This window comes from Chionomys nivalis, chromosome 13 (assembly GCF_950005125.1).
Source record: "Chionomys nivalis chromosome 13, mChiNiv1.1, whole genome shotgun sequence".
Classification (NCBI taxonomy): Eukaryota; Metazoa; Chordata; class Mammalia; order Rodentia; family Cricetidae; genus Chionomys; species Chionomys nivalis.
The window spans coordinates 1364679-1392178 of record NC_080098.1 but is presented as its reverse complement, the minus strand read 5'-3'; positions in this window follow the sequence as shown (position 1 = coordinate 1392178).

The following is a 27500-nucleotide window of genomic DNA, read 5'->3' as shown; positions in this document are numbered from 1 at the left end:
CCCCCTTCATCATCGGGGTCATCTTAACCCAACGAGAGCACACCTCGCAGAGGAACACCGCTAAAGGCCGGACCGCGCACAGGAGGCACACACGTCAGAGAACCGGGAAACGCCGCCGCCGCTCAGAACCGGGCACCTCTGAAGATCGGCCTGGAACGCTCCAGGAGCACCAACGAGGATGGCAAGCAAGACGCGTGCACGCGAGCCCGCTCGGGAGGGACACACGTGACGCGGCACATCAGCCGACCCTCCCCCGGCTCGGAGGGAGGAGGGCTAAACAGACCACACACGGTGGGCAGAGTGAAACGCGCGACGGGGGGAACAGAGCCCCCGGCACGCCTCACAGGAACCCCCACGAACCACAGCGAGCAGTGCGGAGGGGCTTTCACAGGGCTCAGGCCGGATAACCGCACCCCTGCCTTCCACACACCACCGGTAAAAGGTGGGGAGGAGAGACGAGGGGCCCGCTGGCAGAACGAGAAGAGCGGCCGCCATTCGCCATGAATGTCCGTCCCTCGCCTGGCGCGGCTTAGGCCTCCGGCCCGAATGAACACAGAGCGAGGGCACCACATCGATCGACAAAGCAGAACCGGGAAGAAACGAGCGACAGAGCATCAACACATGCCACCAAAAAAAAAATTGAAAAAAAAAAAAAATTGAAAAAAAAAAAAAAGAAAACCCTTCACACCTCCACAACCAAAAAAAAAAACAGCGGTGGGGTCCACGGGGAAATCCAAAAAAAAAATGTGCACTCGGGAGGCACATAAGGCAGCAGAAGGGTCAGACTGAGTAACCCTCCCCCCCGCAAGGACTCATGGAGGCTCGGGAGCTCCACAACGAGGGAGGGGGAAAACAGCGCGCTCGGGAGGCACTGGGGAAGCAGAGGACCGGGGGGGACCCACCCAGTCCATGGAGACTCGGGAGCTCCACGATCTGATCCCAAAAAAAAAAAAAAAAAAAAAGCAAGCACCGGGACGGTAAGGGAGAAGCATCGAGAGACAGTTCCCACCATCCAAACGGCACGGGCGACAGACCAACAAAGCGGGGACGCCTGACACGCTTCACCACGGGCAAAAAAAAGCAAGGAAGCCAGTCACCTCAGAAAGCCACTCGGGAAAGCACGCACGGGCCCAGTCCCAAAAGGCAGCGAGAAACCCGGGCACAGCAGGCTGGGCTAGGCGGGAGAAAAAGCACCCAGCGAGCGAGGCTCAGAAGAGAGACCGCCACCTAGCGTCCTTTAATGTCACCCAATTAAAGGACAGCGTGTCAGCACCTATCTGCAGGTACAATAAGGACAGATAGTAACCATTAGAAGAATGACAACAAGTCCGGGGAGTCATTCACAGACCACACAGAACTCCTGAAAGTGAGGCTGGGTGAAATGTCCCAAAAATGTCCCCATAAACAAGAGAACCGACCCTCAAAGGAACAACTGGTCGACCTCATAACCATGACAGGACCGAGAGAGCGAGGTGGACATGCCAGAAAGCCGGGCGCCCAGCCTCCTCCCGGCCGAAGACCCTGCGACCAGCCGCTAGGGATGGAGACGGGCAAGAAGAAAAACTTGGGGGAAAAAAAAAATTAAATCTCGAGTCCAAGAAACCGGGGACCAGTGAACAGGGAAGCCGGGACCACCACCTCCTCTCGGCCTCAGAATGGCAAGGTCCGCCGCTGAGGACCGAGGGTTCTGGCAAGAGGAAAGAAAAAAAAAATTCATAAAAAGCTCCGAGAGTCCGAACCAGGGAAGCGAGAAAGCCGGGACTACAGCCTCCTCTCGGCCTCAGGATGGCAAGGTCCGCCGCTGAGGACCGAGGGTTCTGGCAAGAGGAAAGAAAAAAAAAAAATTCATAAAAAGCTCCGAGAGTCCGAACCAGGGAAGCGAGAAAGCCGGGACTACAGCCTCCTCTCGGCCTCAGGATGGCAAGGTCCGCCGCTGAGGACCGAGGGTTCTGGCAAGAGGGGGAAAGAATTAAAAAAAAAAAAAAAAAAAAAAAGTCCGAGACCCCAACGAGTCCGTGACAGGGCAGCGGGGAAGCCGGGATCAACCAACGCCTCCTCTCGGCCGAGGGTCGCCGGGTCCCAGGGCTCTTCGAAGAGAGTTTAAAAGGCAAGGGAAAAACAACTTTTAAAGCCGGGGTACTTCACCGATCCTGGGCCCGGGTAGACTCGACACCTAGCGGGGGTACGCCAACGACTTATGCCTTCTGGTCGACCCGCTCAAGTCTCCCAGCACCCTTCCCATCTGTTCCTTTCACTCGGTTCCAGCCCCAGCGCACCCATGGGTGACTCTTCCGGCACAACCTCCTACACAGAGACCGTTCCCAAGCACGACACCAACTCCGGGACACACCCGCCTGCCGGGCCGGGACTCTCGTCACTCTTTCCGCCTCACAAAAGCCATTTCGCCCCGTCCTCGTCAACGACCGAGGACCAGGAGCGTTGCACAAAAAAGGCCACCGCTAGGTGGCGCCCGACAACCGACCGACATACATCGCTCGCTCGCCCGCTCGCTCGGCCGCGGCGTCTTCACCTTCTCTGGCGTTACAGCGTCCTCCCACGCTCACGCCCGGAGGCGACACGGGCCCACAACAGGACAGGGAACCCCCCTGTCGGTTCCCCCACCCCACCCCCGAACACGGTGAACGCGGGCCGGCCTGGACATTCGGGGCGACGAAAACGAAAGTACGACCGAGACCACAGGCAGCTGGGAAAACAGGCGAATCAATCGCTCACGGGAAACAAAGAGCGTGTCTGACCGTTCATCGGTGACAGGACTAGGTGGGGGGCCAGGGGCTTCTGCCACAATTAGGCCATGGTGAGAGGGAGGGAGGGAGGGAGGGAGGGAGGGAGGGAGGAAGGAAGGAAGGAGGCAAGGATCAGAGCAGTGAATATACAGGTGCACAGTCCTTACACCAATATTGACTGCAGATAGAAAATAAGAGGAAGAAAAAAAACACACACACACACAGAATGTCACCAAAGGGACAGCCTGGTCTATAAAAGTGAGTTCCAGGAGAGCCAGGGCTATTACATGAAATTGCCTGAGTTCAGATCAACAATTTCTCAACTCCAACAACAATGTTTACAGGAAAGGCAACAGATATGTACATCAAGGAAAGCCAGTGGAGCCGTAGGCACACCCTTCACACACTTTGAAACTTCTCTGTTGCAAGGTCACAGAGTTAGGAAAGGATCTTGATCTTGAACTTTCCTTAATAGTAAGTCTGTGTGTGTATCACACTCAAGCCAAGTGCCCTCAGAGCTCATGGAAGACAAAACAGAGCTCTAGACTAAGAGAGACGGGGGGCAGGGGGGGTATATTCACTCAAGAAAATGAAAGCAAAACCCTACACAAACCTTGGCACACAGTAAAATCAGTCCTATGAGGAAATTTGTAGCTCTAATTGCCTACTTTTTAAAAAAACTTCTAACCGGGTAATGGTGGTACATGCCTTTAATTCCAGCACTCGGTCTGGTCTCCAAGAGCTAGTTCCAGGACTGACTCAATTAGAGAGAACTAGAGAGAAACCCTGTCACAAACAAACAAACAAACAAACAAACAAACAAAAGAATAAAGTATTACATAAATCAATAGATGCATACAAAGATGGAAGAATAGATGGATAGATAGAGACAGACAGACAGACCCACACTCCATCTTCTGTCTTCTGAAGGTACCAGGCTCTCTCACAGGGGTCAGGCAGAAACGCAGGCAGTGTATGTGTGTGATATCAAGCAAGCCTATATGTGATATATAGGGTATGATAGGATAATGTCACTATGAAATTGGGGTAGGTCTCAGGAGCACAAGAACCCAAATCTGTGCTGTACTCCCTGTCACCGGAAGAGGGCACTAGATACCCACCATGTGGTTTCTGGACATTCCAGAAATTCCATCTCTCCAGTTCTCATTCTTTCATTGTTCCTCCTGCATGCCTGCATCGAGTGAGAGAGTGGGCACCGTTTCTGTTTCTCCCTGCTTCTCTGCGTATCTGTGTCTGTCACGTCCTGCATAGCCAGAGTGCCCGCCACCTATGCCTGAGATAGATGTAGCCGGCAGCCCTGAGGCTGGGGGAGAAAGGGAGAGAGTGGGTCCCCTGGAGAGCCTTGGGCAGAGGCTCTGTGGATTCCCTGCAGGAGGCCTCACCGCCTCTGAGGAGCCCATGGGGGAGGGGGAAAGGGAAGGTCAACCATACAGTCCTGCCTGGCTTTTGCTTTGTTTTGGTTTTGGTTTTTGTTTTTATTTCCAGGTACAGCTGTGACCAGGTCTGAATCCAGGACAGACTCCAAAGCTAGAGAGAAATCCTGTCTCAGAAAACAAAAAAATAAATAAATAAACTAATCAAGAAATGGATAGATAGATAGATAGATAGATAGATAGATAGATAGATAGATAGATAGCCAGACAGAGAGATGATAAAACACCTCCAAGATGAGGAAGACCAAGGCAGGCAGATCACTGTGAGTTTAAGGCTACCTTGTTCTGCAGAGTGATATTCAGGACAGGCAAAGTGACACAGAGAAACCCTGTTTTCAGAAAAAAAAAAAAGATGGGGGCTGGAGAGATGGCTCTGTGGTTAAGAGTGCCGACTGCTCTTCCAGAGGACCCAGGTTCAATTCCTACCACCCACATGGCAGTTAACAGCTGTCTGTAACTCCAAGATCTGACACCCTCGGGTAGACATACATGCAGGTAAAACACCAATGCAAATAAAATAAAAATAAATAAATTATTAGGAAAATAAATATATAAAAAAGGTGTTTAGTGCATGCCTTTAATCCCAGCACTAGGAGGCAGAGGCAGATGGCTCTCTGTGAGTCTGAGGCCAGCCTTGTCTACAAAGTGAGTCCCAGGGCATACAAGGGTACACAACGAAACCCTATGTTGAAAAACAACAAATAAACAAACAAATAGAGAGGTAATAGCAATAAAAATATTTGAGAGTTCAAGTAATTGACTCCGTCAACAATAATAGAATATAAAAATAAAAATATCAAATGCACTTGAACACATTGGCACAGGAGACCATTTCCTAAATAGAACCCCAGTAGCACAGACACTGAGAGAAACAGTTAATAACAACTGAGACCTCCTGAAACTGAAAAGCTTCTGTAAAGCAAAGAACACAGCCAACAAGACAAAATGACGGCCTACAGAATGGGAAAAGATCTTCACTAACCCCACATCAGACAGAGGTCTGGTCTCCAAAATACACAAAGAACTCAAGAAATTGGTCATCAAAAGAACAAATAATCCAATTTAAAAAATGGAGTACAGACCTAAACAGAGAATTCTCAACAGAGGGATCTAAAATGGTTGAAAGACACTTAAATGTTGGGTCGAGGGGTGGATCATGCAAAGATGAGAAACCACCAAGTTTAATAAACCAGAAGCAAACTTTATTCCAGAAACCAGATCCTAGGAAAACCAGAAGCAAACTTAAAAATAAATAAATAAATAAATAAAAATCACCACGGGGCACAGAAGCTTATCAGCTAGCTGAGACCACAGACAGAGTTTGGGCTTCTGACACTGTGGCAAAAGGCCAGTTTCTGAAACCAATTTTTATAGTAGGGGCATCAAGCATTAACTCTGAACAAAGGAATTTTTATGATCTTGCCCTGACCCGTGGGTCAGTCAACATTAGACCCTACAGAGGGGAGTGAGTTTTAACATCAATGGGTAACTAGGCAACTATCATGAAATATGTTTCAAAGTAGATTTCTTGACCGAATGCATGACAGTCCGGTATGAGATCATGGTTTTATGGTTTTATTTCATTTTGTCTGTGTGTGTGTGTGTGTGTGTGTGTGTGTGTGTGTCGTCTGTGTTCTCTGACTCTCTTGTACATTGAATTTAACTTCAGATTTTATTTGTTTTTCTCAGTGTGCCCATGTCTGTCCGTGTGTGTTCGCGTATGTGGGCGAGGATCACAATTCAAAACATTGCAGTGAAGGCCCTTTGTAGACAGCCCCCAGGACTACCTTCCTTTGTTCTTTTGTTTCTTCATTTTCATTCTATCTTTTTTTTTCTTTCTTTCCTTCTTTCTTTCTTCTTTTTTCTTTCTTTCTTTTTTTTTTGTTTTTTTTTGTTGTTGTTGTTGTTCAACGTGTATATGTTTTTATTTGGTACAGGGGTTTTTCTACACAACATGGGAATTCACTACCTAGATAGACCAGACCTGTCTCCATTTCAAGGTTCACCTGCCTCTGTCTCTTGGATGATAGAATAAAAGGTGTGAACCACAACAACCCTGCTTTGTTTTTAGTATGTTGTTCTATTCATTTCTTGTACACTTAGTTCAATTTTAATTTTAGTTTTGTTTTGTTTTGTTTTGTTTTGTTTTTCGAGACAGGGTTTCCCTGCATAGCAGTCCTAGCTGATCTGGAACTAGCTCTTGTAGACCAGGCTGGCCTCAAACTCCCAGAGATTCACGTGCCTCTGCCTTCTGTGCGCTGGGAATAAAGGCATGTGCCACCACTGCCCAGCCATTTTCAAATTCTATTTAAATCTCTCGGTGTGCCTTTTGTATGTGGGGGAGACTGGGAAGGTGTCCTATTTCCAAACATTTTCATAACTGCACTTAGCACTGCACTCTTTTACATTTAATTTTACTTTTTTAAGAGTGTTTCCAGTTGTGTAGGACTTAGTTTAATTTCAATTTCTTAAAGAATTTTTTATGATTTATTTAACTTTAGATGTACAATGGGGTGAGGGTATCAGATCATCCAGGAACTGGATTTACAATCACGTATGAGCTGCCATACGGGTGCTGGGAATGGAAACCTCTTCCTCAGAGCCACCGAGCCATCTCTCCAGGCCCTTAATTTTCTTTAAAAAATTATGTTTCTCTGGATGTGCCTGTGTGTGTGTGCCTCTGTGTGTGTGTGTGTGTGCATGTGTGCGTGCACATGTATTTGTGGGGTGGCTTTTGAACTAACCAAGATGACTGGTTTCATTTGTGGCAGAGAGGCAGGTGGATCTCTGGGAGTTTGAGGCCAGCCTGGTCGACAAGAGCTAGTTCCAAAGACAAGCTCCAAAGCAGCAGAGAAACCCTGCCTTGAAAATCAAAACAAAATCACAAACCAAAAAAATAAAACACAAATTAAATGTGAAAGAGAGAGAGAGAGAGAGAGAGAGAGAGAGAGAGAGAGAGAGAGAAGACATGTTGATTCATCGATTTACAGACAAGAAATAAGAAAAAACAAAACCATAATACAAAACCATAATGTTACCAAGATGACAGCCTGGTTTATATAATGAGTTAAAGGTATTATACAGAGAAACACTGCACCAAAAAGTAATAATGATAATAATAATAATAATAGAAGAAGAAGAAAACAGAAAAAAAAAAAAAACAAGGAAGGAAGGAAGGAAAAACATGTGTTTTCCTTTTTTTCTTTCTTTATCTCAGGTTATTTTATTTTAATTTATTTCTTTTAACTGCTGCAGCAGCAGCAGTATATTTTGGGCAGCTGCCTAGCTGGGTAATGGTGGCAGCACATTTCTTTATTCTCATTTCTCAGCCCTCAGAAATCAGGAGAGGCAGAGGCATGCAGATCACTGTGAATTTGAGGCTACCTTGTCCTGCAGTGTGAGTTTCAGGACAGGCAAAGCGACAGACACAGAGAAACCCTGTCTTGGGGGGAAAAAGTGTGTTTAATACAGGCCTTTAATTCCGGCACTAGGAGGCAGAGGTAGAGGCAGGGGCAGCTAGATCTCTATGAGTCTGAGGCCAGCCTTGTCTACAAAGTGAGTTCCAGGGCAAACACAGGGAACCTCTATGTAGAAAAACCACAAATAATAATAATAATAATAATAATCTAAGAGCTCAATTAATTGACTTCACCCACAATTCAAAAATTTAAAAATAAAAAAGAAGAGTGTGTCTGACTGATCAGTGAAAGGACTATGAGGGCCAAGGGGCTGCCACAATTATGGCTTGGTGAGAGGGAGGAACTGAGGGAGGGAGGGAGAGAGGGAGGGAGGCCTGCTTTCTTGGGGTTCTTTTTCAGTAGTTGTGTTTGTACAATCTACCCCATACCCCACTTCTCATACTAAATACCGAGTCTGAGAAAATTAAAACAGCCATGGAAAAATTCCCACTTGGATCTGTTCCTGCCCTGTAAAACAATAATCACAACAAAAATATCCATATCTAAGCAGACCAGTCAAGTTGTAGCCTCACCCTTTAAAGGTTCAGCAAGGAGTCCTAGCTGTTAGGAAGGGCTGGTGACCTTGAACTTTAATAGTCTCTTAAATCTGCCTTCTCACTTTTACCAGGTGCCCTCAGGGGACAGGAGTGGAGGCCAGGGCCCCTGCAACAGGAGATCTCCTAGATAACCTACAGGCTCTTAGGGTTCCTGGGCCTGCTTACAGAAAGACATGAGACACAGAGAAAACAATTTTTTATTTTTTTTGGTTTTCTGAGACAAGGATTCTCTATAGCTTCGGCACCTGTCCTGAAACTGTTGATGACCAGGCTGGCCTCAAACTCACAGAGATCCTCCTGCCTCTGCCTGGCACAGAAAAAATTACAACAACCATGGAATAGTATGAAAAATTCTGACTTTGTTGTCATTTCCAGGAATACTGACATAGTGAATTATTTGGAACGTTTTCACTTCAGACAGAAAAAAACGAAAATGTCATTTTATTTATTTATTTATTTATTTATTTATTTATTTATTTATTTTTGGTTTTTTTGAGACAGGGTTTCTCTGTGGTTTTGGAGTCTGTCCTGGAACTAGCTCTTGTAGACCAGGCTGGTCTCGAACTCACAGAGATCCGCCTGCCTCTGCCTCCCAAGTGCTGGGATTAAAGGCGTGCGCCACCACCGCCCGGCTCTCCAGGCTCTTAATTTAAAAGTTTATTTATGTGTCTCTGGGTGTGCCTGTGCCTTTGTTTGGTTTGTGTGTGTGTTGTGTGTGGGGGTGTGGGGGTGTGGGTGGGGTGGCTTTAGACCTCACCAGACAAAGGCATTCAAGAGCACTGGCTCCATATTTAGCAGAAACAGGATCTCTGGGAGTTTTAGGCCATCCTGGTCTACAAGAAAGAAGCTAGTTCCAAGAACAGTCTCCAAAGAAGCAGAGAAACCCTGTCTCATAAAGAAAAACACAAAACCAAACCAAAAGAGGGGGGAGGGGGGGAGGGAGGGAGGGAGGGAGGGAGGGAGGGAGGGAGAGAGAGAGAGAGAGAGAGAGAGAGGACAGCTAGGGCTGTTACACAGAGAAACCATGCCTCAAAAAATAATAAAAGAAGAAAAAAAAAAGCAAGAGAGCAAGAAAGCAAAAAAGCAAGCAAGCAAGCAAGCAAGAAAGAAAGCTAGAGAGAAACCCTGTCTCAGAAAGAAAACAAAAAAAAATAAATAAACTAATAAATGAATGGATAGATAGATAAATAGATAGCCAGAGAGAGAGAGAGAGACAGAGAGATGAAAAAACGCCTCCAAGTCTGCAGATTGAGATTCAGGACAGGCAAAGTGACACAGAAAAACCCTGTTTTCAAAAAAAAAAAAAGGGGGGGGGTGTTTAGTGTACGCCTTTAATCCTAGCACTAGAAGGCAGAGGCAGGTGTATCTCTGTGAGTCTGAGGCCAGTCTTGTCTACAAAGTGAATTCCAGGGCATACAAGGATACACAACGAAACCCCGTGTTGCAAAACCACAAATAAACAAACAGATAATAACAATAAAAATATTTGAGAGTTCAAATAATTGACTTCATCCACAATAAAAAAAATATAAAAATAAAAATATCAAATGCATTTGAACGCATCGTCTCAGGAGACCGCTTCCTAAATCTAACTCCAGTAGCACAGACTCTGAGAGGAACAAAATTAATCAATGAGACCACCTGAAACTGAAAAGTTTCTTCTGTAAAGCAAAGGGTATGGCCAACAAGACAAAACGACAGCCTACAGGATGGGAAAAGATCTTCACTAACCCCACATCAGACAGAGGTCTCATCTCCAAAATATACAAAGAACTCAAGACATTGGTCATCTCAAGAACAAATAATCCAATTCACAAAATGGAGGTACAGACCTAAACAGAGAACTCTCAACCGAGGAATCTAAAACGGCTGAAAGACACTTAAGGAAATGTTCAACATCCTTAGTCATCAGAGAAATGTAAATCAAAACAGCTCTGAGATTCCACTTTATACCTGTAAGAATGGTCAAGATCAAAAACACTGATGACAACTTATGCTGGAGAGGATGTGGGGAAAAGGGAACATTCCTGCATTGCTGGTGGGAAGGCAAGCTGGTACAGCCACCCTTTGGATGTCAGTGTGGCGATTTCTCAGAAAATTAGGAAACAACCTTCCTCAAGACCCAGCAATACCACTTTTAGGTATATATGTAAAGGATGCTCAATTGTGCCACAAGGACATGGGCTCAACTACGTTCATAGCAGCATTGTTTGTCGTAGCCAGAACCTGGAAACAGCCTAAATGCCCTCTGACTGGAGAATGGATGAGGAAAAGGTGGTACACTTACACAACGGAGTACTTACTACACAGCAGAAAAGAATAATGACACCTTGAATTTTGCAGGCAAATGGATGAAGCTAGGAAACATCATTTTGAGGGAAGTAACCCAGACCCTAAAAGACAATTATCACATATACTCACTCATAAGTGATTTTTAAACATAAGGGGAAAAAAAGCTCACAAATCACAATCCCAGAGAACCTAGACAACAATGAGGACCCTAAGAGAGACATACATAGATCTAAAATACATGAGTAGTAGAAAAAGACAAGATCTCCTGAGAGCATGGGAACCTTGGGAGAGGGTTGAAGGGGAGGGGAGAGGCAGGGAAGGGAGCAGAGAAAAATGTAGAGCTTAACAAAAATAAATAAAAGAAACAAATAAAGGCGGGTGGTGGTGGTGGTGGTGGTGGTGGTGGTGGTGGTGGTGGTGGTGGTACATTCCTTTAATCCCAGCACTTGGGAGGCAAAGGCAGGTGGATCCTTGTGAATTTGAGGCCAGCCTGGTCTACAAGGGTTAGTTCCAGCACAGGCTCCAAAGCTACAGAGAAACCCTGTCTTGAAGAACCAAAAACAAATAAATAAATATATAGGCATGGATTAACAAAAATCAAATGCAAACTAAGTAGAAATAAATACTTTCAGTATGCCATTCAAGAATTAGGGAAACCTTTATCCCAGGACTTGGGAGACACAGGCAGAAGGACATCTGTGAGTTAAACTCCAGACTCATCTACCAAGTGAGATCACAAGACTCGTGCACTGTCTCGTAGGTCCTAAACGCCCATGGTCCAGTTTCTAGGACCAAGGAGACAGTTTATAATGTTTCTTTCTTCTTTCCTTCCTTCCTTCCTTTTTTTTTGGGGGGGGGGAGTATTTGGTTGAACTTTTATACATTTTTTTTTAATTTGAGATGGGGGCCTCTCTATAAAGCCTGAGAATTCACAGAGGTCCACCTGCCTCTGTCTCTTGGATGATAGAATAAAAGATGTGCACCACAATAACCAGGCTCAGTTTCTTATACATTTAGTTTAATTTCAAATTTTGTTTGTATCTCTTGGTCTGCACCAAGTGTGTCCCTGTTGAGGGGTGGGACACAGGGAAGGTGTCCTATTTTAGAACATTTTATTTTACTTTTATTTGAGACAGTCTTTCCAGTTGTGTAGAACTTATTTTAGTTTCATATTTTTAAAGAATTTTTTATGATTTATTTAACTTTATTTTATGTGCAGTGGTGTGAAACTGGATTTACTATCACTTATGAGCCTGCTGCCATGTGGGGCTTAGGTCTCAGGAGCACAAGAACTCAAATCTCTGCTGTACTCCCTGTCACCAGAAGAGGGCACTAGATACCCACCATGTGGTTTCTGGACATTCCAGAAATTCCATCTCTCCAGTTCTCATTCTTTCATTGTTCTTCCTGCATGCCTGCATCGAGTGAGAGAGTGGGCAACGTTTTTCCCTGCTTCTCTGCGTGTCTGTGTCTGTCACGTCCTGCATAGCCAGAGTGCCCGCCACCTATGCCTGAGATAGATGTAGCCGGCAGGGAGAGAGTGGGTCCCCTGGAGAGCCTTGGGCAGAGGCTCTGTGGATTCCCTGCAGGAGGCCTCACCGCCTCTGAGGAGCCCATGGGGGAGGGGGAAAGGGAAGGTCAACCATACAGTCCTGCCTGGCTTTTGCTTTGTTTTGGTTTTGGTTTTTGTTTTTATTTCCAGGTACAGCTGTGACCAGGTCTGAATCCAGGACAGACTCCAAAGCTAGAGAGAAATCCTGTCTCAGAAAACAAAAAAATAAATAAATAAACTAATCAAGAAATGGATAGATAGATAGATAGATAGATAGATAGATAGATAGATAGATAGATAGCCAGACAGAGAGATGAAAAAACACCTCCAAGATCAGGGAGACCAAGGCAGGCAGATCACTATGAGTTTTAAGGCTACGTTGTTCTGCAGATTGAGACGTTGCAGGACAGGCAAAGTGACACAGAGAAAGAAACCCTGTTTTCAAAAAAAAAAAAAAAAGGTGGGGGCTGAAGAGATGGCTCTGTGGTTAAGAGTGCCGACTGCTCTTCCAGAGGACCCAGGTTCAATTCCTACCACCCACATGGCAGTTAACAGCTGTCTGTAACTCCAAGATCTGACACCCTCAGGTAGACATACATGCAGGCAAAACACCAATGCAAATAAAATAAAAATAAATAAATTATTAGGAAAATAAATATATAAAAAAGGTGTTTAGTGCATGCCTTTAATCCCAGCACTAGGAGGCAGAGGCAGATGGATCTCTGTGAGTCTCAGGCCAGTCTTGTCTACAAAGTATGAGTCCCAGGGCATACGAGGGTACACAATGAAACCCTATGTTGAAAAACCACAAATAAACAAACAAATAAGGAGATAATAACAATAAAAATATTTGAGAGTTCAAATAATTGACTTCATCCACAATAATAGAATATAAAAAATAAAAATATCAAATGCACTTGAACACATTGGCACAGGAGACCACTTCCTAAATAGAACCCCAGTAGCACAGACTCTGAGAGAAACAAAATTAATCAATGGGACCTCCTAAAACTGAAAAGCTTCTTCTGTAAAGCAAAGGACATGGCCAACAAGACAAAACGACAGCCTACAAAATGGGAAAAGATCGTCACTAACCCCACATCAGACAGAGGTCCGATCTCCAAAATATACAAAGAACTCAACACATTTGGTCATCAAAAGAACAAATAATCCAATTAAAAAAAATGGAGTACAGACCTCTCAACAGAGGAATCTAAAATGGCTGAAAGACCCTTAAGAAAATGTTCAACATGCTTAGTCATCAGAGAAATGCAAATCAAAACAAGTTTCTAGGACCAAGGAGACAGTTCATAATGTCTCTTTCTTCTTTTCTTCCTTCTTTTCTTTGTGGTTGAACATATATATATATATATATATATATTTTATTCGGGACGGGGCCTCTCTACAAAGCCTGGGAATTCACAGAGGTACACCTGTCTCTGTCTCTTGGATGATAGAATAAAAGATGTGCACCACAACAACCCAACTAAGTTTTGAGTATCTCATTCTGTTAATTTTATGTACATTTAGTTTGCTTTCAAGTTTTGTTTGTATCTCTTGGTCTGCACCAAGTGTGTCCTTGTGGGGTGAGGGGCAGGGAAGGTGTCCTATTTCAGAACATTTTATTTAACTTTTATTTGAGACAGTCTTTCCAGTTGTGTAGAACTTAGTTTAATTTCAACTTTTTAAAGAATTTTTTATGACTTATTTAAATTTATTTTAAGTGTAGTGGCATGGATATGTCAGATCATCCAGAAACTAGATTTACAATCACTTATGAGCTGCTGCCATTTGGGTCCTGGGAATTGAACCCACTTCTTCATGAAGAGCCACCAAGCCATCTCTCTAGGCCTTTAATTTCACCAATTTATTTATGTGTCTCTGGGTGTGCCTCTGTGTGTGTGTCTGTGTGTCTGTGTGTGTGTGTGTGTCTGTGTGTGTCTGTGTGTCTGTATGTCTGTGGGATGGCCTTTGACTTCACATTTAAGAGGACTGGTTCCGTATCTGGCAGAGGCAGGCGGATCTCTGGGAGAGAGAGAGAGGGAGAGAGAGAGAGAGAGAGAATATCCTCAGGCAAATGAAAACATACCCTTACAGAACAAATACCTGGCACACAGTGAACTCAGTCCTTTGAGGAAATTTATAGGTCTTATTGCCCACCATTGGAAAAGAAATCTAGCTGGGTAATGGTGTCAACACATTTCTTTTCTTTTTTTTTTTTTTTTTGGTTTTTCGAGACAGGGTTTCTCTGTGGTTTTGGAGCCTGTCCTGGAACTAGCTCTTGTAGACCAGGCTGGACTTGAACTCACAGAGATTTGCCTGCCTCTGCCTCCCGAGTGCTGGGATTAAAGGCGTGCGCCACCAACGCCCGGCAACACATTTCTTTATTCCCAGTTCTCAGCTCTCAGAGATCAGGGAGGCAGAGGGAGGCAAATAGGTGTGTGTTAGAGACTACCTTGTTCTGCAGTATGAGTTTCAGGACAGGCAAAGTGACACAGAAAAGCCCTGTCTTGAAAAAAAAGTGTGTTTAGTACAGGCCTTTAATTCTGGCACTATGAGGCAGAGGCAGCTGAATCTCTGTGAGTCTGAGGCCAGCCTTGTCTATAAAGTGAAATCCAGGGCAAGCAAAAATACACAGGGAACCCCTATGAAGAAAAACCATAGATAAAAAAACAAATAAACAGATAATAATAATAACAAAAGCAACAGAAATATCTGAGAGCTCAAATTAATTGACTTCACCCACAATTTAAAATTGTAAAATAAAAATTTTAAAAATCAAGTGCACAAATTGGCACAGGAGACCACTTCCTAAATAGAACCCCAGTAGCACAGACACTGAGAGAAACAACTGAAGGAGACCTCCTGAAACTGAAAAGCTTCTGTAAAGCAAAAGACACGGCCAACAAGAAAAAATGATGGCCTACAGAATGGGAAAAGATCTTCACTAACCCCACATCAGACAGAGGTCTGATCTCCAAAACACACAAAGAACTCAAGCAAGCCGGGTGGTGGTGGCGCACGCCTTTAATCCCAGCACTTGGGAGGCAGAGGCAGGTGGATCTCTGTGAGTTCGAGACCAGCCTGGTCTACAGAGCTAGTTCCAGGACAGGCTCCAAAACCACAGAGAAACGCTGTCTCGAAAAACCAAAAACAAAACAAAACAAAACAAAACAAAAAAAAAACAAAAAAAAAAGAACTCAAGCAATTGGTCATCAAAAGAACAAATAATCCAATTAGAAAAAAATGGGGTACAGACCTAAACAGAGAACTCTCAATCGAGGAATCTAAAATGGTTGAAAGACACTTAAATGTTGGGTCGGGGGTGGGGGGGGTTCATGCAAAGATGAGAACACCACCAAGCTTAATAAACCAGAAGCAAACTTTATTCCAGAAACCAGATCCTAGGAAAACCAGAAGCAAACTTAAAACTAAAAAAAATAAATAAATAAAAATCACCACGGGGCACAGAGCTTATCAGTTAGCTGAGACCACAGGCAGAGTTTTGGCTTCTGACACTGTGGCGTGGCAAAAGGCCGGTTTCTGAAACCAATTTTTATAGTAGGGGCATCAAGCATTAGCCCTGACCCGTGGGTCAGTCAACATTAGACCCTAAGGAGGAGAGTGAGTTTTAACATCAATGGGTAACTTGGCAACTATCATGAAATATGTTTCAAAGTAGATTTCTCCACCAAATGCATGACAGTCCGGTATGAGATCATGCTGTAGCATGGTTTTATTTCATTGTGTGTGTGTGTGTGTGTGTGCGTGCGTGCGTGCGTGTGTGTGTTCTCTGACTCTTTTGTACATTGAGTTTAACTTCAGATTTTATTTGTTTTTCTCAATGTGACCATGTCTGTCCCTGTGTGTGTGTATTTATGTATGTGGGGGGGGGGCGGGGATCACAATTCAAAACATTGTAGTGAAGGCCCTTTGTAGACAACCCCCAGGACTGGCTTCCTTTGTTCTTTTGTTTTTTCATTTTCGTTCTTTCTATCTGTCTTTCTTTTCTTTTCTTTTTTTGGTTCAACGTGTATATGTTTTTATTTGGTACAGGGGTTTTTCTATACAACATGGGAATTCACTACCTAGATAGACCAGACCTGTCTCCAATTCAAGGAGGTCCACCTGCCTCTGTCTTTTGGATGATAGAATAAAAGGTGTGAACCACAACAACCCAGCTTTGTTTTTAGTATGTTGTTCTATTCATTTCTTGTACATTTAGTTTAATTTTGATTTTTTTGTTTTGTTTTTCGAGACAGGGTTTCCCTGCATAGCAGTCCTAGCTGATCTGGAACTAGCTCTTGTAGACCAGGCTGGCCTCAAACTCCCAGAGATTCACCTGCCTCTGCCTCCTGTGCACTGGGAATGAAGGCATGTGCCACCACTGCCCACCCATTTTCAAATTCTATTTAAGTCTCTCGGTGTGCCTTTTGTATGTGGGGGAGAATGGGAAGGTGTCCTATTTCCAAACATTTTCATAACTGCACTTAGCACTGCACTCTTTTACATTTACTTTTACTTTTATTTAAGATTGTTTCCAGATGTATAGGACTTAGTTTAATTTCAATTTCTTAAAGAATTTTTTATGATTTATTTAACTTTATATGAGCAATGGTATGAGGGTGCCAGATCACCCAGGAACTGGATTTGCAATCACATATGAGCTGCCATGGGGGTGGCGGGAATGGAAACCACTTCCTCAGAGCCACCAAGCCATCTCTCCAGGCCCTTTAATTTAAAAAAAAAAATATGTTTCTCTGGGTGTGCATGTGTGTGCACATGCGTTTATGGGGTGAATTTTGAACTCATTAGGATGAAAGCATTCTCAAGGACTGGTTCAATATCTGGCAGAGAGGCGGGTGGATTTCTGGGAGTTTGAGGCCAGCCTGGTCGACAAGAGCTAGTTCCAAAGACAGGCTCCAAAGCAACAGAGAAAACCCTGCCTTAAAAATTAAAACAAAAACACAAACAAAAATAAAAAACATAAATTAAACCTGTGTGTGTGTGTGTGTGTGTGTGTGTGTGAGAGAGAGAGAGAGAGAGAGAGAGAGGGGGGGGGGAAATGATCAAACGGAAAATAAGAAAAAAAAAACCATAATGTCACCAAGATGACAGCCTGGTTTATATAGTGAGTTAAAGGTATTATACAGAGAAACTCTGCACCAAATAAATAATGAAAGAAGAAAACAGAAAAAAAAAAAAAAAAAAACAAGGAAGGAAGAAAAGAAGGAAAAAAGGAAGGAAGGAAGAAAAACAGGTGTTTTCCTTTTTTCCTTTGTTTATCTCAGGTTATTTTATTTTAATTTATGTTTTTTTAATTGCTGCTGCATCAGCAGCAGCAGTATATTTTGGGCAGCTGCATAGCTGGGTAATGGTGGCAGCACATTTCTTTATTTTCAGTTCTCGGCCCTCAGAGATCAGGAGAGGCAGAGGCAGGCAGATCACTGTGAGTTTGAGGCTACCTTGTTCTGCAGTGTGAGTTTGAGGACAGACACAAAAAACTAAAAGTGTGTTTAGTACAGGCCTTTAATTCCAGCACTAGGAGGCAGAGGTAGAGGCAGGGGCAGCTAGATCTCTATGAGTCTGAGGCCAGCCTTGTCTACAAAGTGAGTTCCAGGGCAAACAAGCATACACAGGGAATTCCTATATAGAAAAAAACCACAAATAAACTAATAATAATAATAATAATAATAATAATAATAATAATAATAATCTAAGAGATCAATTAATTGACTTCACCCACAATTCAAAAATTAAAAAATAAAAAAAAAAAAGAGTGTGTCTGACCAATCAGTGAAAGGACTGTGTGGGCCAAGGGGCTGCCACAATTATGGATTAGTGAGAGTGAGGAAAGGAGGGAGGCAGCAAGGGCAGTTCCCAGTCACTTAAATGCCTTTCAAAGACATTTCACCATGGCAACCACTCGCTTGCTTTCTTGGGGTTCTTTTTCTTCAGTAGTTGTGTTTGTACAACCCCACACCCCACTTCTCATACCGAGTCTGAGAAAATTAAAACAGCCATGGAAAAATTCCCACTTGGATATCTGTTCCTGCCCTGTAAAACAATAATCACAACAAAAATATCCATATCTAAGCAGACCAATCAAGTTGTAGCCTCACCCTTTAATGGTTCAGCTAGGAGTTCTAGCTGTTAGGAAGGGTTGGTGACCTTGAACTTTCCTAGTCTCTGAAATCTGCCCTCTCACTTTTGCCAGGTGCCCTCAGGGGACAGGAGTGGAGGGAGGGCCCCTGCAACAGGAGATCTCCTAGATAACCTACAGTCGCTTAGAATTCCTGGGCCTGCTTAGAGAAAGAAGCGAGACATGAGACACAGAGAAAAAAAAATTTTTTTTCTTTTTTTTTTTTTTGGTTTTCTGAGACAAGGATTCTCTGTAGCTTCGGCACCTGTCCTGGAACTGTAGACGACCAGGCTGGCCTCAAACTCACAGAGATCCGCCTGGCTCTGCCTGGCACAGAGAAAATTACAACAGCCATGGAATAGTACGAAAAGTTCTGACTTTGCTATCATTTCCAGGAATACTGACATAGTGAATTATTTTGGAACGTTTTCACTTCAGACAGAAAAAAATGAAACTGTCATTTTATTGATTTCTTTTAGAGGGCCTGTTTCCCACCAGGACGTTTTTGCACTTGCTGGGTTGTTGAAGATGATCTCCTGATCCTGAGTGCTCCCAGCAGGATAGACATGGGCTCACCATACGCTCGAATTTTTTTTTTTTTTTTTTGGTTTTTCGAGACAGGGTTTCTCTGTGGTTTTGGAGCCTGTCCTGGAACTAGCTCTTGTAGACCAGGCTGGCCTCGAACTCACAGAGATCCGCCTGCCTCTGCCTCCCAAGTGCTGGGATTAAAGGCGTGCGCCACCACCGCCCGGCACACTCGAATTTTTGATGCAGTCCTGAGAGCCTGGAGCCCAAAGGGACAAGGCTTCAGCTTCCCCTGCCCCTCCGACATGAGCCAGATACATAAATGATTACCCAGCAGCAGAAGCATGGAATGAGCTTCTCAGACCCTTTACAGCTCCTGAGTAATGGGGTACTGGGGTTACAGCAGACATGGCAGAGGATGCAACTAGGCCATGGCTCCCTCCTCAGCCACCAACCGGGCCCCCAGCTCTGCCTTCTTTTGTTCTTTTGTTTCTTCATTTTCTTTCTTTTTATCTGTCTTTCTTTTCTTTCTCTTGGATGATAGAATAAAAGGTGTGTACCACAACAACCCAGCTTTGTTTTTAGTATGTTGTTCTATTAATTTCTTGTACATTCAATTTAATATTGATATCAATTTTTTTATTTTTTATTTGAGACAGGGTTTCACTACATAACAGTCCTAGCTGATCTGGAACTAGCTCTTGTAGACCAGGCTGGCTTTGAACTCCCAAGAAATTCACCTGGCTCTGCCCCCTGTGTGCTGGGAATAAAGGCATGTGCCACCCCTGCCTAGCCAAGTTCAAATTTTATTTAAACCTCTCAGTGTGCCTGTGTATGTGGGGGAGACAGGAAAGGTGTCCTATTTCCAAACACTTTCATAACTGCACTCTTTTACATTTATTTTACTTTATTTGAGCCAGTGTTTCCAGTTTTGTAGTTTAATTTCAATTTCTTTCTTTCAGAGACAGAGAGAGACACAGAGAGAGAGACAGAGAGAAGAAATGTGGATTTACAGATAGGAAATAAGAAAAAAAAAAAAAAGAACGTTACCAAGAAGACAGCCTGGTCTATAAACTGTGTTCCATAACAGCTAGGGCTGTTACACCGAGAAACTGTGCCTCAAATATATAATAAAAGAAGAAAAAAAAAGCAAGCAAGCAAGAAAATGCAGGGTCTTTTTTCTTTTTTTTTCTTTTTTCTTTTTTTTTTGTCTTTGTTAATGCCAGGCCATTCATTTTATTTTAGTTTTTCCTTTAAGATTGTATTTTCAGGGGCTGGAGAGATGGCTCAGAGGTTAAGAGCACTGACTGTTCTTCCAAAGGTCCTGTCTCAAAAAAAAAAAAAATCAAATTAAAATGTGAACTAAAACAAAGAAGGGGCTTTTTGTTTTTGCTTTTTTTTTGTTTTTTTTTTGTTTTTTTTTTTGTTGTTGTTGTTGTTTTTGGATTTTTCGAGACAGGGTTTCTCCGTAGCTTTTTGTTTCCTGTCCTGGAACTAGCTCTTCTAGACCAGGCTGGACTCGAACTCACAGAGATCCGCCTGCTTCTGCCTCCCAAGTCCTGGGATTAAAGGCGTGTGCCACCGCCTGGCGGGCTTTTTGTTTTGTTTTGTTTTGTTTTGTTTTCTAAGAAACCTGAAAATGACTGAATTCAACAATTATCCAAGTTCAGCAAGAAGGTAGTGTTTCCCAGCTTCAAGCAGAAAGCAGCAAATATGCATATCTAGGCCCTGTCACCAGAAGAGGGCACTAGATTCCCACCATGTGGTTTCTGGAAAGTCCAGAAATTCCATCTCTCCAGTTCTGATTCTTTCCATCACTGCAGGCAGGCAGGCCTGCATTTAGTGAGAGAGTGGACACCATTCCTCGTTCCTTCCTGTTTCTCATGCATTTGTGTCTGTCACATCCTGGGTAACCAGAGGGTCTGCCACCTATGCCTGAGACGTAGCTTGGGACTGGGGGAAGGGAGAGAGTGGGTGCCCCCCCCCGGGGGAGCCTTGGGCAGAGGATTCCCTGCAGGAGGCCTCATCCCCTCTCAGGAGCCCATGGAGAACGTGTGAAGGGAAGGTCAACATACAGTCAGTCCTGCACAGCTGAGGACAATTTATTTATGCTCCTGCATTGCTGGTGGGAATGCAAGCTGGTCCAGCCCCTTGGGATGTCAGTGTGGCGATTTCTCAGAGAAGTAGGAAACAACCTTCCTCAAGACCCAGCAATACCACTTTTGGGTATATATCCAAGATTTCTGTTCAATTGAATCTTAAAGTGTGCCACCACTGCCCAGTCAGAGAGAAGAATTTTTTTTATGATTTATTTAACTTTATATGTGCAATGGTGTGAGGGTGTCAGATCACCCAGGAACTGGATTTACAATCACGTATGAGCTGCCATATGGGTACTGGGAATGCAAACCACTTCCTCAGAGTCACCGAGCCATCTCTCCAAGCCAAAATTACATTTCTCTGGGTGTGCCTGTGTGTGTGTGTGTGTGTGTGTGTGTGCGCGCGCGCGTGCGCGCGCGCACGGGCACATGTGTTTTAGCTTTTGAACTAACCAAGATGAATGGTTCCATATCTGGCAGAGAGGCAGGTGGATCTCTGGGAGTTTGAGGCCAGCCTGGTTGACAAGAGCTAGTTCCAAAGACAGGCTCCAAAGCAACAGAGAAACCCTGTCTTGAAAATCAAAACAAAAACACAAACCAAAAAAATAAAATAAAATAAAACATAAATTAAATGAGAGAGAGAGAGAGAGCGAGAGCGAGAGCGAGAGCGAGAGAGAGAGAGAGAGAGAGAGAGAGAGAGAGAGAGAGAGAGAGAGAAATGTCAATTTGTCAATTTTCAGACAGGAAATAAGAAAAAACAAAACCATAATGTCACAAAGATGACAGACTGGTTTATATAGTGAATTAAAGGTATTATACAGAGAAACCCTGCACCAAAAATAAAAAATAATAAAAGAAGAAAACAGAGAAAAAAGAAAGAAAGAAGGAAGGAAGGAAGGAAGGAAGGAAGGAAGGAAGGAAGGGAAAACAGGTGTTTTCCTTTTTTTCTTTGTTTATCTCAGGTTATTTATTTTTATTTATTTTTTTTCTAAAATTGCAGCAGCAGCAGTATATTTTGGGAAGCTGACTACTTTCATGGAAGTGTTCAGAAAGAAGTCCTGGGCCATGCATGTAGTGAGTGAGATAGATTGTCTGGAGCATAAATAAAAAGCCAATTCCTGCCTCAAAATAGAAAAAAAAATCAAGTTAAAATGTGAAATAATAAAATAAATAAGGGGTTTTTTTGTTTGTTTGTGTGTTTTTTTGTTTTTTTTTTTTTGCAATGAGTGAATTCAACAACTTTCAATTTCCCAACTCCAACAGGAAAGGCAGCAGATATCCATATCAAAGAGGTCCAGTGAAGCTGTAGCCACACCCTTTAATGTTTGTGTTACAAAGACACAGAGTTAGGAAAGAAATGATCTTGATCTTTTTTTCAGGAGATCTGAAAACTCAAAACAGCAACCAAACACAAACCAAGTAGGAAGAAATGACTTGGCAGACAGGCAGGAGGATGTCAGTGAGTTCAAGGCCAGCCTCACCTACCAAGGACATTCCAGGACTGTTCCCTAGATAAACCCTGTCTCACAAAACCAAACACACACACAAAAAAAAAAAAAACAGAAAAATTAGGAAATTGTTCCTGAAACACCACAAACCAACTAGATGGCACTTAATAGCAATCAAAGGTGGGTGAAATATAAAACGGAGAGAAATTCTTTGATGAAATCCAACCTCCTAGCCAGGCGGTGGTGGCTGGCGCACGCCTTTAATCCCAGCACTCGGGAGGAAGAGGCAGGCGGATCTCTGTGAGTTTGAGGCCAGCCTGGTCTACAAGAGCTAGTTCCAGGACAGGCTCCAAAGCCACAGAGAAGCCCTGTCTCAAAAAACCAAAAAAAAAAAAAAAAAAAAAAAAAAAAAAAAAAATCCAACCTCCTTTCTTGGTCAAAGCTGTACAGCCAATAGAACTAGAAGGAACATGTGTCCACCTCTCAATTAAAAAAAAAAAAAAAGCCGTGCAGTGGTGGCGAACACCTTTAATCCCAGCACTCAGGAGGCAGAGGCAGGCGGGTCGCTGTGAGTTCGAGACCAGCCTGGTCTACAAGAGCTAGTTCCAGGACAGGCTCCAAAACCACAGGGAAACCCTGTCTCGAAAAACCACAAAAGAAAAAAAAAAAAGAAAAAAAAAGAAAACAAAAGAAAAGAAAAAGAAAAAAAGAAAGAATATTTAACAAGTGGTGCTGGCATAACTGGATATCAACATGTAGAAAAATGAAAATAGACCCATATCTATCTCCATGCACAAAACTCGAGTCCAAATGGATCAAAGACCTCAACATAAAGCCAGCCACACTGAACCTTATAGAAGAGAAAGTGGGACGTACACTCAAACGCATTGCCACAGGGAACCACTACTTTCTAAATAGAACCCCAGCAGCACGGACACTGAGGAGAAATAATATATTAATGGGATCTCCTAAACCTGAAAAGCTTATGAAAAGCAAAGGACACGGTCAACAAGACAAAACGACGGCCTTACAGAATGGGAAAAGATCTTCACTAACCCGGTCCCCCACATCAGACAGAGGTCTGATCTCCAAAATACACAAAGAACTCAAGACATTGGTCATTTCAAGAACAAGTAATCCAGTTCACAAAATGGAGTACAGACCTAAACAGAAAACTCACAACAGGCAAATCTAAAATGGCTGAAAGACACTTAAGGAAATGTTCAACATGCTTAGTCATCAGAGAAATGCAAATCCAAACAACTCTGAGATTCCATCTTACACCTGTAAGAATGGCCAAGATCAAAAACACTGATGACCACTTATGCTGGAGAGGTGGTGGGGAAAAGAGAATACTCCTGCATTGCTGGTGGGAGTGCAAGCTGGTACAGCCCCTTTGGACGTCAGTGTGGTGATTTCTCAGAAGGGTAGGAAGCAGCCTTCCTCGAGACTCAGTCATACCACTGTTGGGTATATGTCCACAGGATGTTCAATCGTGCCACAAGGACACGTGCTCAACTATGTTCACAGCAGCTTTGTTTGTCATAGCCAGAACCTAGAAGCAACCTAAATGCCCCTCGACCCTCGTTCGAAGAACGGATAAGAAAAAATTGTGGGCCGGGCGGTGGCGGCGCACGCCTTTAATCCCAGCATTTGGGAGGGAGGCAGAGGCAGGCGGATCTCTGTGAGTTCGAGACCAGCCTGGTCCATTATCAAGGAAAGCCCTAGGGAAGCAAAATCCCTAGGGAAGGGTTTGCAACCACAAAGAGAGGCATGGCCCAAGCTCACACGCCTAGGGATGGCACTACTCCCTTACCGAGGACTGGGACCTCCTAAATCGATTAGCAAACATGCTCATGTCAGTGGTGTCATCTCATCCCTGGGGTACGATTTGGTTTTGGAGTATGATTTGTTTCTTGGTTCTGTTGCCCTAAATCCTGCCTCTCTGACCCCCGGAGAAACATCCAATAGACCTTCTTGCTTTGAAAGCAAAAGGATGAATCTAGATGCTGCCATTTACAATGAAGACCAAACAGAAGTCACCCCAGTTCCTCCCATTTGCGGAAGGAGTTATCCCACCACAGGTTACATGGAATAAGCAAAACTCTCGGAAGCCCCTCCTTTGGGCTGAGTTTCCCACACAGCTCTGACGATGCAGGAGGATGCCGAGAGCCCAGTTGGTGCCTCAGCCCGATGCCTGCATCTGTGCCTTGGCAGCAGCTATTCATCTCTTGCCACTCAGAGAGAGTCCAATTCCCTTAAGTTTATCCTTCCCTAAGTGCTCATTCACTTCAGAGGACTCAACCCTCATCCTCCGTATCCTCCTGGCCTAATTTCTCATATTACTGAGTATGAATACCTGTTCAGGAGAGGGAGGAAGGGTCATTCATGAAAAAAGTGAGTGTTCAACTAACTAGCTCCCCATGGGTGAAGGAAGTAGTGAAAAGATTTTAATGACGCAGAGAGAAATTTCTAGTTTTGGAAGGAGGAGATCCTGAACGGCTCCCTCTGTGTCGCAGGAGAGACTCCCGGAAAGGAAACCTCAGGTTCCGGTCGGTCGGTCAGTTCGGGGAGAAATATCAGCAAGGAGGTAAAGGCCGTGCCTCACGACATCAGCAGTCCCTTCTCTGGAAATTCTACGGTATCCCAGAGAGCTCTCAGAATTTTGTGATGTCACTCGTGTCCTAGAAACGCCAACTGCCCTCAAGACACACTGTCTCGGTGCCTTCTAGACTCACTTCTAGACACGTCGTCTCGACTGATGAGTCTACTTGCAAGAGAGAGAATGGAGAGGAGATCGTGGAGAGGCCAGAGGGAGGAAGAAGAAAGCTGGCCCCAGATCTCACAGGCAAACATGGAGAAATAAGTGGTTGGTCCTGGGGAAGACGAAATGAGTTCACCACTAGCAGGGACTAGAGAGATCTCTGGATGTGATGGCTTTGAGACTTCCAGGGCTAGGGCTCAGGAACTGGGAGGTTTCTGGGATGCCCAATAGGCCTGCCTGTCTTGTTTCTCTGAGTTCCTAAAGGGCCAAGCCACATCAAAGATTCATGATAGTTGATTTGACAAAGTCGGGAATAGACAAGGAGTGCGGAAGGAGTCAGTGAGATTTCAATATCAGCATTGCACATCATCTCCCCCCCCCAAGTCCTTTTAGTTGTGGAGCAGTAATAATAGAGAAAGGGCAGTAGTGCCCTGCCAAAGCCCGATTTTTACCATGCCTTATATCACAGCCATTAGCAGGGTTGAGGCATCAAGTGCTGCAGTCAGTCAGTCAGTCAGTCAGTCAGTCAGTCCTCCTGTGACCCCCTAATGTTTCTGGCTTCCCAGTTAGGAATGACACCCTGGTCTCCAGTTCAGCCTGAGAGGAGCTCTTTAGAGCCAATGGATGAGAGAGTGGGAAGAGACTGCAATTTTTTTCTTTTTCCTTCTTCTTTTGTCTTTTTCCTTTCTTTCTCTGTTTTGCTGTTTTGTTTTGATTTTCAAGAAAGGGTTTCTTTGTGTATTTTGGTCTGTTCTAAAACTCACTCTGTAAATCAGGCCATCCTTGAACTCACGGAGATCTGTGTGTGTAAGTGCTGTGATTAAAGGCACGCCCCCACCCCCACACACCACAGTCCGGCTGAGACTGTAATTTCTTGTTAGTTCTGGGTGTCCTGGGCTGTTAGTAAGTGACGATGGCTCTGTGTTGTGAATCTTTGTGAATCCAGACTATGTTCTGCCCATCAATGACATGAGTCTGAAGCATCAAGCTAGTGACTTGGGCACCCACCCCTATACTACCTGAGGTCTCTGAAGTCACGGTGCATCCTCTCTATAGCTCTGAATAAGGCTTAGAAAGCCTTCCCCTGGGTCACCTTGTGCAGAGGAAACCAGGTAACCTCTGAGAGACATGCACCACCTTCCTACAGAAAGAAGGGATGACTGACTGACTAATACCCACAGAGGGGGAAACTCAAGCCTGGTATTTCAGAACCCGCTTGGACAAAGTCTCATCTGTCAGTCACTTCCTGAACAAAAGAAGGAAGGAAGGAAGGAAGGAAGGAAGGACCACAAATATCTCTCCTTTTGTATCCTTTTTACACTCTTCTCATGCTCTGATGAATATTGTGATTCAAGTTGGCTGTGTCCCCTTTTCCATGGCACGTGCACTGTGGCTCTAGATCAAGGAATCAGTTTTTTTGTGTGTGTTGCTCTATCTGGGAGAAGCACCACAGCCACAGCAGTTGCATACTGACTGAGAAATTTGATTTTTAGGAAATGATTTTTCATATCTGTGAATGGTCTCTCCATAGCCATTCATGTTTCCTTAAACTTGAGTATAGGCATGCATGATCCCTCTTCATGGGAGTGAGTGTCTGCTCTTGCATTGGGGGCTCCCCTGGGTGAACCCCAGTTCTCAGCATCTCCAGCCCAACCTGTCACAAGCTGATCACACATTTGCAAACTTGGGATATATTCTGCTGAAGTTTTGGGGTAATGAATTTCATCAATTATGGGACTAAACTTTGTTGTGATCTGACAGGACACTCACTCACCAACAACTTTGTGGTTCCTCCATAATGTGCTTATTTCTGTCAGGGAACTGAAAGCCAGCCAGCCAGCCAGCCAGCCAGCCAGCACCGTCTTTCCTTGTTTCTCAGTTTGTTCTTATATTCAGTCTCTCCCTCCCCCCCCTTCCTTTAAAAAACTTATTTATTTTTATCTTATGTGCATTTGTGTTTTTGCCATGGCTCTCAGGCTCCTGGATTACAGACAGCTGTGAGCTGCCATGTAGATGCTGGGAATTGAACCTTAAACTATCTCTTCAGCCCGACATGGAGCATCTCTCTATATAGCCCTGCCTGCAAAACTTTCAGAGTTCACTCTGCCCCCTGATTAAAGGCATTATGCGTTATGCTTCCTTTTATTGTATATTTAGTGGGTTTTTTTTTGTGTGTGTGTGTGTGTGTGTGTGAGAGAGAGAGAGAGAGAGAGAGAGAGAGTTCCATTATGAAACCAAAAGTCAGTCAACAACAACGAACTTTGTATTTATTTGTTTGTTTGTTCATCCGTAAACGTATTTGCTTACTTACTCTTATTTATTTATTTGTTTGTTTGTTTGTTTACAGTGGAAGACTTAATTCAGTACAGAATGATCAGAACGGTAGGGTATCCTTGGGAAAATATCATGATGAGTTTCCCTTCCGAGAGGCAGCTTTCTGGTAAGATGTGAAACCGCAGTTTTAA